This window comes from Haplochromis burtoni, unplaced genomic scaffold, assembly GCF_018398535.1.
Source record: "Haplochromis burtoni strain Fernald_Lab_line unplaced genomic scaffold, NCSU_Asbu1 Contig_150, whole genome shotgun sequence".
In the NCBI taxonomy this organism is placed as follows: Eukaryota; Metazoa; Chordata; class Actinopteri; order Cichliformes; family Cichlidae; genus Haplochromis; species Haplochromis burtoni.
The window spans coordinates 1,153,263-1,165,535 of record NW_024582511.1 but is presented as its reverse complement, the minus strand read 5'-3'; the positions used below and the strand labels follow the sequence as shown (position 1 = coordinate 1,165,535).

The 12,273-nt window shown below is 43.9% G+C and overlaps 1 protein-coding gene across 2 annotated transcripts in view; it reads left to right on the top strand.

Annotated features, from left to right (window-relative positions):
• The first annotated feature begins 370 nt into the window (after window positions 1-370).
• The window catches only part of LOC102309231 (protocadherin-1), a 225,868-nt gene continuing 213,965 nt past the window's right edge, over window positions 371-12,273 (top strand). The window contains exon 1 of one of the 2 annotated variants that reach the window (XM_005931985.3): window positions 371-1,126. The gene's annotated coding sequence lies outside the window, so the exon portion shown is untranslated. The remainder of the gene's footprint in view (window positions 1,127-12,273) is intronic. The other variant, XM_014336689.2, reaches the window with a different exon arrangement.

Genomic DNA, 12,273 nt, shown 5'->3' with positions numbered 1-12,273 from the left:
AAGAGGTAGAAGCATTAATTTACTGTATGTGCGTGTGAAAATGCAGAGACGGGTTTAAATGCGAGGGTCACAGCGTGTGCGCACTTTGGTCTGTCATCTCGGGTGCGCGCAGGCTCGGACCTATGGCCGAGACACGACACCTTATAAAGATACATCAAATATAAAATCAGGTGTATTCGCATAGAATACGGGGGTGACGGCAGCGGGGAAGTCGCCAAATGTTTGATTTGAAGAGAGAAAAAATGTTGGGAAATCCACGAAGTTGTTGGGGTGGATGCTCGCTCCGCCCCCCGCCCCCTCCGGTGTAGTGTATAGAGTGTATGGGTGAGGGAGGGGGAGGATGGGGAAGAGAGCGAGATAGAGACCGGGAGGGAGAGAGAGAGAGAGAGAGAGAGAGAAGCGCGAGCGCACTCGTTTGGATTCACTCCACTTTCTCAGCACTCACGGTGCAGTCGCGCGACCTGCTCCGTGCTGGACCGGGAAGGCGGACAGAGTTTGAGGCGGCTGAGCGGTGACCGCGCTTCTGAGTGGGAACTACCTGGAGACCCGCTGCTGACAGCTCCCGGACCTTGTGTTTGTTGCTCAGGTCGTTTTTTTAAAAAAAACAAACAAAAAATAACAAAACAAAAAAACACTGCTGCCCTGTCCCATTGCTCCGTCCACCTCCACCCCAACATCTCCCCACGCGTGCCACCAGCGGAGGATGCTGCTGCCGCTGTCCGTAGAGCCCGGGCGGCGGTAACGTTTCTGCGGAGTAACTGAGTGACCCAACTCCTCCCCACCCCTCCTTGCCCGGACGGTTCTGCCCCCTCCTCCTCCTCCTCCCCGGCTGGACTCAGCTCCAGCCGCTCCTCCGGTGAGAGGAAGGACTGTCGGGCTGACGCGCAGCGCTGATCACGACACTCAGAGTGGACAGAGATTTGAGAGAAATTGGAGTAATCACCACCCCTGGCTGTCTGACTGGATTGTTTGGTTTATTTAGAGATTTGATTTTCGGGATTCTTATTTTTTCTTTTTTTCCCGGGAGGTCTGGAGCGGCTCCGTCTTGGTGCCGAGGAGGAGCGGAGCCTGTAGCCAGGCTGGAGCGCTCAGAGCCGGGGAACCGCGCAGCTCTTACCCGGTCCAGGTAGGAACTTCTCTGCACATACATACGCGATCCATACACAAAATCTTTTTCTTCTATCTGCACATAACTACATTCATGCTAAATATTTCAAATATTTTGACTCGAGCTCCTTCTGTCGGACTGCAGGAGACGTTTTACGCACGAGAATAGCCCGAAACACATTCACTTTGTATTCAGTTTCGCTTGGATGAGCACTTGTGCCTTAATTAAAAAACACATATTCGATGGAGGTTGAATCTCCGAAGGCACACGGGCGTTTGTGTGGAGCAGGAGCTCTTTTTAAAACACTTGTTGGTAAAAAATAAATAAATAAATAAAATAAATCCATTTAGCGCGACTGGACCTTCATATTCTCTGCCTAATCTCCTCAGATGGCTTTTTTTTTTTTTACCAGTGTTACACTACAGTGCTATTGATCCGTATCGATCCCCTCCCCGCTCAGCATTACCCCCGTGTCTGTTAGTAATAAAATGCGCGTTCCTGTGGGTCACTTTGGGTTGATAAACCTTTCGGAACCTGGAACTAACCCCACGGTAATCCTGGCTAATGCATTCCGGGAGGAGAGTACAGTAGCGCAGAGTGTGCGCGCGGGTCCCTGTAGTGCATATAGGAGCATCATCATAAACTCAGTGGGGCTTCATTTAAGCTCGATCTGTAGGAGTTGTACGGGACGCTCGGTGTTCAGAGAATGTGAAAAGGCAGTGTCTTTATCATCTGAGGTTTGTCTTGGAATATAAGAGCTAATCTGCCTTTGGGGACTTTTGGCAACAAAACAGTCTATTCATCCACGGCTGCTAATAAACCAGACGCGCAGACGTGGGGGCATACATCATTCTCCATATCTGATCCTCTGCGGCACCTGAGGCCGCTTTGAGCACCTGTAGCATCAAATTAAACTCCCTTTTCCTCCGTCCTTAACACCCCCCTTTAATGAGCTTGTTTTCTGGAGCCTACGTGCCGTTAACATGGTGTGAAGGCAAATAAAGGCACAAGAGTATCAGTGTAAACTATCAAAGGTGGACAGGAGGGCAGCTGATGATGAATATCCACCGCGTCACCGCTTGGGAATCTAGTCAGTCCGGTCCCACCAGTCTCCGGCTTTCCGGTTCTCCTCCTTCCTTCTGTTCCATGTGTGCGTACGTGTATGTGCGCGTGCGCGCGCGTGTGTACTAGAAAGGGGGAGAGAGAGAGACCTGCTCCACATGAAGGAGGGAGGGAGGGAGCGAGAGAGAAAGAGAAAGGGGGGAGTGTATTTACATGCAAACTGCATCTGCCTCTCTGATACTGAGCTAAGTACTGGTGGTTTTCAAACACATGTTTCCGGAGACGCTTCCGTGGGAATCTGCCATGTTTTCTCTTCCTACACGCTTGACCTTTGACCCTATTCCCCACTACCCCACTGTCATCTCGCTCCCATAATTTCCTGTGAAACTCGTGATGTGAAATCATCCAGCTGCATTAGAAGCTTCATGTGTCTCAGCCAGTAAGGCGAGACCGTTGTAATCACATTTGGCCTTAAGGTAGATGTTGCACAGTAGAGCAGGTCCAGCGTACTTCCTGGAACAACTGGAGAATCCACTTGAACAGTGGTGTTATTTAATAAAAGAATATTAATGAATTAATGTAGCCGCGTTCCTGCGTTCTGCTGTTGGACAAACATAAAAAGCCTCCGAGGGTGAGATTGTGGTTTTATGGTCGAGCTGGAGGGTTCCCCCCTGTGCATTCTGCCACTGTTAAGTGTAGATCCAGGTTTATTGTGCAGCAGGAGCGACTGAATTGGAGATATTCTCCCTGAGGTTTGCGGCCGGCTTCGATGGCAAGCCTGCTGTCACTTGAGCTTATGCCATCCGCCACTTTGAGGGTGAGGTCTGAGGTTTGATTCCCATCTTTAAGATTCTTCTCTTGCCTCCTCTAATTCAGGGTGATCAGATAAAACGGTGACAAACGTCACAGTCCTCTGTGGCTCTGCGGCGTGGGGGATTAGTCATTGGGGGGAGAAAGGGGATGGAGTGGGAGGAGGGAGGTCGCACCGAGTCCGTTCTGCACATTTCTGCGTAAAAATTGGAGATCTGAGCGAGTCGCATTGTTAATGCCCGTCATTAAAATAGGAGGAGGTAGAGTGGAAATGGGTTTGGTGTGTGAAATGGACACACACACACACACATGCATTCACATCACTGCACTGCAGGAAAAGAGACATCCACCCTTCTGATTTCAGAGTTTTCACAGACAGTTTCCCTTCTAATTTAAGTTCAGGTGTGACAACGAGCGCGCAAATGGGAGAGGAAACCAAAAACTCACATTAACACGCAGAAGAAAAAAGGAGAAATGGAGGCTTTGTCACGTCTTTCCTGTGACACGGCTGGTTACTTGACTAATCCATTGTTTCTTCTTTTATGGTGTTTGGGTATGGCTCCTGAGCTCTTAGTCACAACTTGGAAATAGCAATAAAATCTTTGGCATCTCAGTGAAATTCACAAACAAGCTAGAAAAGTTTGACTGGCAGTAACATTTTCCAGTTAGATGATCCTTCGGTTAGTTTGGGAGGAAGAAAACCCTGAACAGGTCGCTCAGAGATGTGGTTGTACAACAGCCATCACGTATTTTTCTATAGATTTCTATCCGAGAAGAAAACATGAATCATTTGAAATAAAACACAAACCTAGTTATAAATGCACATTCATGCTTCATTTTGAGTCTGTTAGGATGACGGGCTCCGGTTGGCTTTTGTGGTTTGTCGTTTTGTTTTTCTGAGATCAGATGTGTCCCCTCTTCCCACTGAAACCCTTACAGCTCGCGGAGCACACTGAACACGTCGCAGAGGTTTATATCTGCTTGGTAGCTACACTCTTGCTCTTCTGTAATAAGGCGAGGAGTCACGGGGGAACTCAGGGCACGGTGCTGTTGCAGCACGTCGGTGATATTGTGGACACTGTGACCTGATGAAAAAAACTTTCACCCACATTCTCCTATGCGAGGTTGGGGTTTTTTTTCCCCTCTTTCTAGTGGCAAATATGTCATAAATCAACTAAAGGTGGTTGAAGGCTTGGCTTGAATTTTGCCGTGAACTGCAATGTCATCATCATTCTTATATTTTATTAAAAAGGAGCAATGGTAGAACTCCTCCTGAGGGAATCATAAACACACCCACTGTTAATTTCATGTAAATCAGTCCGGCTGACATGGAGATGCTTTACAGCCTGGCAGATGGAAGGTTGTCGTTGTTTCCTGTCATAAATGAGACTAAAAGCACCGATATGGAATGATATAGCCGTATTGATTTCTCTCTCTCTCTCTCTGTTGGTTAATAGAGGCGATCATTAAAGTGAGTTAAATGTTAAAAAACTCGCTGCGTGTTCTCACTCTGAGCAGCAGGCGTCATTTCAGGCTGCATCTCTGCATGTTCACATAATGCAGCCGTGCGGTGATGGTCGATAAACTGTCACAGGTGCTCGAGGCGTCGTCTTCAGATTTCTTTTGTTCGAGCATTTTACAGCGATGCTAAGCAGAGAGAGAAGTATTGAATGCTGCTTTTAGAAGCTGGAAGCAGAAGACACTTGTCACATTTTCTTGATAAATGACTAAAGTGATTTAATCAGTTCGTGGTTGATTAACACTAATCTGTTAAACTTGCACAGAGCCTCTTTAAGCTTCGCCAGCCATCGAGTGCAGAGAAGAATTAAACGTATGTATCAATGGGGCTGGCCCGATTACCATTTACTGGGCTCAGGAGGTTCAGGGGTAATTGACGGCAACTATTCAAACCCTTGGTTGGAGGACTGGGGCGAACTGGGTGCGCTGATCGGCACCAGCAAAGACACTCGTCTTTCGGCTTTGTTAAACACAAAAGCAACACTGATTTCCTCCATATTTAGACATAACTAGGTTTGTTTGTCTTTATTTTCCTCCAATGCAATGTGTGCCTCCCCATATGGAAAAGATATATATAAATCTTATAAAGTTTGTATCTGTCTTGTGTGAAACTTGTATGAAAAGCATACAAGAGTGAAAACAGATATAAGATCCCTTGAAAAATTATATAATGAAACTTGTATGTTTTGGATACTTACTAAAACAATATATGAAAGTAATGAGAAAGTGGCCACTTTCATGAGTAAATCATATAAGTTTTTACTATTTCTTTTCCATATGGGTCTGGATGATCAACAAACCAAGAGAACAGCACTGAGCATGTGCAGAGTGCTGAGTGGCACTGATAATGACTGAACAGTGTAGAACAGGTATACCTGTATCCAGAGCGCTCAGGTGATATATGATCTGTCTCTGCAGTTTTAAAGAACGGTTCAAATCAAGTCTTTTCAGGAGAGACATATACACTGTAAAACGCAGTATAAAACAGGAAACAGGAACTTCAGTGTCACCACATTCTCGATGATACCAGATTAAAGCATGTTTAACGTTCTGCAACACATTCGGCATTCAAGAGTAAGAAAGCATCGTTATCCCAGAGCTCTAAAAACCCGGGGCACCTCGTAGATAATTCGCCAGAGCCGTTTACCACGAGTGGTCAGCGATGACCAAATCATAAAGATTGCAGCGGTGAGTCTGAGACTTGGAATATGTAACGAAACATAGAGATGCATGGACCGCTGAATTAAAAGTGCAAAAGTGAGGAGGCGGCGTGCATAAAGCACACATGATGTGTGCTGAAAAGGTGTTCTTTGAATGCCAACATAACATTTGTTCAATAAATCAGAAACACCCGATGGAAAACAAGCATCAGATCCAATCCAAGGCAAGGTCCCCAGCACAAACCCAGAATGTTGCATTTAGTCATTCAAGAACTAAATGCGTAATTGTAGAGGCTTTAACCAGCTTTTTTTTTTTTTTACAGTAGTAACTGTAAAAGCTTCCCCTCACACCTTTGGCCACACCCTTTTTTATACCAAGAGTCATTGGAGCCTTTAAAAAATAATCTGAGTTTAGATTAGAAAAAAACCCCTCAAGAATCCAGCAGGGTGGACTGGAAAGAAGTGAAAGCAGCTCACTGATGTTATATAAGCATGTCAGTCCGTGTTATCTGGTGCTTATAAAGCAGTGGTAGTTTATTGTTATTATCTCCTCCTGCCGCAGTCTGACATTCATGTGGAATAAATATGTTGCTGTGGATTTAAAACCGCATTCAGATGATGCCCGATCTTTACTTCATACCAGCCTGCTGTTCATCCACCATCCGCTCCCATAATCCCCTTCTGCTGCTGCTCCCAGAGGATCACTGTGTGTGTGTGTGTGGATCAGAGGTTGGCACATCCTGTCAGTAGAAGGTCAAACGTTTGATCCCTGAACCAGCCAGTCGTGCCACAGTGCCTCAGACCAGGAGTTTCGGGATGAAAATTGCGCAACAGAAAGAAGAAGCAAGCATACAGAAACCAGCCGTGAGCGTGATGAAATCAGTGACTAAATGCACATAAATCCAAATTTTCCCGTCTGACAGTAACATGATGATCATGTGACGTAGCTCGAGTTACACGGCATTTATGACTCATAGCGTAGTCACGTTGTTTTCATTTTTAACCCCGAACACCTGATAAGTTACAAGGCTGTGTACACAAGGTGTGGACACACCGATGATAAACCACATTGCACAGCTCCTGCTGCCTGTGAGGAGAGGTGTAGAGGCATCATAGACCTGAAAACCATTGATCATAACTGGATTATTTAAAGAGCTTCTTCTCATATTTGTTAAATTGTTGTTTACTGTTCACACAGTTCAGCGAACAAAAGGCTTTCGAGCTTTAACTGCTTTTGTTATAAAAGTCCTGCCCCTGTACTGCATTTTGACGAACGTGTGCTTTTGGTCAGGAAATGACTTTCTTTAAAAAAAAAAAAAAGGAAGGAAGAAAGAAAGAAATCACGCAAGGCAACAAGCGGGGGATGGCTCCAAATCAATGCAGTTACTTAACTTGCATAAATAAGTTTAAGCTCCGTCTTCTCCGGCTTTCATTCGCAGCTCTGAGGGCAAATGACTGGAGCCTTGTTTGGCACTAAATTAAATGTAAATATTGTACCCAGATTCTTTTTATTGAATCAAGAAGCACTTTTGAGTCAAACTGCAGGACTTCCAAAGATTTACAGCACCCAGCAAATTCACGCTGAACATATCCAGGTGGTGTCGGGAGGCAGAAAGAACCTGGCAACCTCTGATTGTTGCATTTCAAAAGGGAGGATGTGTGTCTGCGTGCGCAGTAATCTGGATCAAACAATGGTAGTGAATGGAGTCATTAGAGTAATCCCCATTGTGTTGGAAGGCAGATGGACCACACACACACACACACACACACACACACACACACACACTCTGGACTGTCCAGAAAGCTCACGTCAACCATGCACATCCTACCCATCTGAGATCTGAAAACATCAAAGGAGCTTTTGATTTTCTGTGTTTGTGTGTGATGTTTAATTCAGGTCTGCTCTGGTATGCGTGAACCTGAAGAGCTGGACATTCAGGTTACTGCATTTTGTGTAGGAAATACGCCCAGGTACAGCGGTGCGCACCTGCACAGAAACTTTTGCGAACTGGTTTCCAGTTTGGCCGCTGGCCATCAGCTCCATGCTGCCATTTTTGTGGTTTGTAATTGGTCTGATGGACTTCGTGTGTAATTACACAACACATTACCGCAATTAAAAATGATACCAGGGATAATTGTGCCTTTTATGTAACACAAAGGACTTTATGTTTCTGTCACAGTCACGCAGCTTCTCTTTAGATGGATCTCTTTAAGAAAACCAGTTCAGTAATGACTTCACTGAAATACTGTGCAGCAGCAGAGGGACACCAGCGTATCGCACAGGGCTAGAAATCATTTAGGTTTATACACACTTATAGTTTTGCATATACAGTGTTAGAGGTGCCGCAGTTCATTGATAAGTGGCTCAATCAGTTAGGCAGTATCCCGTTTGTTTTTTGTAATCATTTAACTTCAGGCTACTGTGATGACGTTTCAAAAATTTGACTGAACAAAGGTATTCAAGTCTGCTGTCACCTGGGGCTATCTTCACGCTCGGCTGCGTCTGCCAGTAGTTTACAAATAATTTGTGTTAAATTATCAAGATTAAAATGTTCAGGATTATGATTGTTGTGTTGATCGACAGTCAAGTGTTGGACATATTAGCAGTGCAACACAAGTCCAAATACTGTGGTGTAAAAAAGTCAGTCTTAATTCTTTGTGTGACCTGCAGAAAAGTGGAATCAAAGAAGCAGGGATGAGGAGTCATGATCAGACTCCTCATGCCCTTTTTTCCTAGATGCTACATTTCAATCGCAACTGAAAAGGGTGGATTTTGAATCCGTGTGTGAAAAGTGGCGTGTTAAGGAATAATCGTGGAACAATGACAACAGAGATGCAAGAATGTTGTGTTCTTTAAGGTTTTCGTGACATTTCGTCATTCATTCCTTGATGCGTCTGCAGTCAGTGGGACATGTGTAGAGGTACCAGGGCTGTTTGTTATGGAGATACATGCAGTATGATGGGGAAGGACAGGCAGAGAGGCAGGATGGTTGGAAAATGCCATTCTTTAGATACGCCCACTCGTGCAGCGGGAGCTCATCCCTGCAGATGCACCAGGGAGCACAGACAAGCTGAACAGCTCAAGTCACAGGATCTTTAAAGTTTAACCGGCTCTGCAGAACAGTGCTAAGGTCAGTAGTCCAATTTATGTGCTAGAAGTTGTGTCTGCAGTTCAGTGTGTTCTTGTGCAGTCGTGTTTTTTTATATATATATTGCTAGCCACCTTTTTACTCTGTTCTATTTTATTTCTTTTATTTTTCATCCATGAAAACTAATGAACAGATTTGTTTTATGGGTTTGTTGGATTTATGGGATTTCTGCATCAGTGATCTGCATGCTGTCTGGATTTGTCTGATATTTAATTAACAGGATTAGCAAAAACTGGAAATTTCATCTGGTTTTTCCATCTCTTAACCCGTCCGTGGATGGTTTTCAAAATAGATTTCTTTTAAAGCAAATGACAAAAAACATTTTTTTAAATTCTGTGATCATTTTTTGTTACATTTTCTGAAATTACATAAAATATGTTGCAGTTTTGTGTTTGGAACTGTGACTGTCATTGATATAAATTCATTTAACCACAGAGACCAGTCAAGAATTTCCCTTGGCAAACACTGAAGTAGCGTTTTATTCTAGTTTGATTTTCCTCACAATGGATTTTATTTTGTCACTGATTTATGATTCTAATTATCTGTCCTGATTTTATCCAGCGACCCGTTACTGTACGCAGAATTTTGAAAGTGTTACATCAGTTTTTAAAGGTTTTAAAAGTTTGAGAAGTACTCAGATATTTAAGTAAGTACTCAAAGAAGAAAGTCAAGTCATAATTTAAAGGTATTCTTATAACTCTAAATCAAATGAATCATATAATAAGTGATATTACTTAATAGTCTGCACATTTACTAAAGCTTTCAAAGAGTAAGAAGCGTGTTTGTCTTGAAGCATTTCGTTCCGACTGGAGTCAGTTAGCTGATCTGTTCTGTCATCTTTCAGGAGGAAATACGTTTTAGTTTTTTGCTTTCAAACTGCTACTTAAATAAAACACGATTTTTCATCGAAGACGTTACTGCATTTTATCGACTTAATAAACAGCGGTGAAAATACTATGTTTAGACTGAGTTTATGGCTCAGCTGCAGCTGCGTTTGAACTTACAATTTTACGACACACTTGTAATTGTTTTACGTGCATATTGGAGATATTCGTACCAAGTTTGGCATGAGAGCACCCGGGGGCGAGGCGTAGAGAGGGGGCAAAAACCATAATGTGGCATTTACAGTGGTGGTAATTTAATGCAGCTGTGACTCCACGGGTATGCAGGTGGGACATTAACATGGAGACACACTCTGAATATTAACACTAAACACACACACACACTCACAGGAGGTGGTCCGAGGGCCTTTAAGCTGCTTTGTAATGTATAGATGAGTGCTGTTGTCTGGACACGCCCCCTGAGTACTTTATTGTGAGTCTTTGTCTCTCGCCTCTTCCAGCGGCAAACACGGGTGGCAGCGAGCCTTACACATGGAAATGTTACTGTCCTTAGTCTTTGTCTAATGTCTTTGTAATGTAACACACACACAAGTGGCTCCAGCAGCTGAACTGGCTGTCCCGCTTTCTACACAAACATGCAAACACACGCACGCACACACACTGCTTAGTGAGAAAGCTCGAGACTGTGGGAAAGAGGACGAGCGGGGCGATCTCTGGCTCACTCGTCCCCCGAGGAAGGCGCACACAAACTCACAAAAATGCGCACTACATGTGAACAAACATGCGAACATGGAATCCATGCACTATGAACTTTTCACATTTTGACCTTGAAGATTTTTTTAGCATCAAATTTTTCTCACGACTTGAATTCTTTCTTTTTTTTTTAACCCCCCACGATCTGTGGAAACAACTGCAACAACAGAATCCCCTGATCTCACCTGAGGCCTTGAGTGGCAAGCGTGCAGAAACCCAACGCACCTACGTGATTTGTTTGTGCTGAAAAGGCGAATAAAGCAAATGTTCTGATTCCATTTCTATTTTTATCACGAGGCGTTAAAGCAGCGCTCACGTTCAGGTACCACGAGCTGTGCTGAAATATGTTTTCAGCTGCTACTTTCTAAATGAAAATGTTGGCCCCAGAGGGGATATTGGCACTGTGATTCAGCATGTTGCAGTTTACATTACAAGTGTTTCGTGAACTTTGCACATGTGCAAACTTTTATCTGCAATTTTTCATGAATTGAAAATCCAAATTGAATCTATAGAAACAGAGATGTTTTCAATAAAACTGCTTTCTGTGTTCTCGGGTAATGTCTCATAATCCACAGGGCAGGGGTTCATGTTTCCATAGACTCATTAAAGGCGTTTAGAAGGAAAGATATGTTGGACCCAGTAACTGCCTGTCATCCCATTCATCTGCTTTATATTCATCTGTTGGCAAAGCATGAGCTCACCCTTAAACAAACTGTTTTCAGGAACAGCACCTTGTGTATTTACATGAAACCTCATGTAAATACACAAGGAAATGAAAATACTTCATTGCATTGACAGTAAAGGAAGCTCACTTATCAGCGATCGCTGCCGTCATGTCTGTGTGCGTATGTATCACACTGATTAGAGCCAGCCTTTGGTTTTGTGGAGCCACTCTCATGTGTTCAGAGCTGCATTAGCAGACTGGACACCAGCCAGCCACCCGAGTTGTTTTTGCTCCGTTTCCACAGTGACGTGTGAAATATCACAGGGTCAAAGGTCAGGGGTCGATAGTTTGGGGTATTTGGCAGCTCTGAAGAAAATATGTGAGAAAAGAAACACACGGGCATCATTTACACTGTAACAGACACACTAACACTCACAGCCCGACATGCACGCACACGTTCGCAGTGGTGCAGGGGTAATTCGGTGCCAGTGTGTCACAGTGGGGAGGGCGAGGGCGAACGCTCAGATCAGTGTCCGGTTTTTGTTTCCGTTCTCTGTTTTGTTTGAAACGAGTGGGAGATGGATAATTAGGGCCCATCGTGCAAGTGTGAGATGTCCCAAATCCCAGGTTGACCTTTACGTAACGTTGTTACAGAATAACAGAAGCTAATATAAAAGGCTAATTTGCAGCCTTTTGGGTCTGCTGCCACTTTGAAATTTATTTTTGATTTTAAATTTAAAAAAAAAATTGTGCAGGAGACTCAGTCCACACCACAAGGCCATTAAACAAACTGACAACAGAAATCATCGGTCCATAAAGTCATCCGTGATTACATTCCTGCTCATTTTCACTTAAAATCCTGCTCAGCTGCTTGAGTCGAACCATATGAGAATACTCTTAGTTTTACTAGACAATCGTTTGTCTTTTATTTAATGGGGGAAAAAATGCTTTGAAGTTTAAGGCAGATAACTACAGTCTCACTTAACAGGCTGATGTCTGGCGTGGATGTAGCCTGATATCACCACAGTGCTCTGCAGGGTAACACTTTCTTTCTGGGTTCGTGTGAACAGATGAGGCGTTCTGATGTGTGAAGGGGCACGTGCTATTAAAATAATATTGTCCTGGTTTTATGTTGGATTTGTGAACAGAGAAAATTCACTCCTCCCCTCTCTTTCAGACACACACGCAGACTCCATCCTGTAGGACA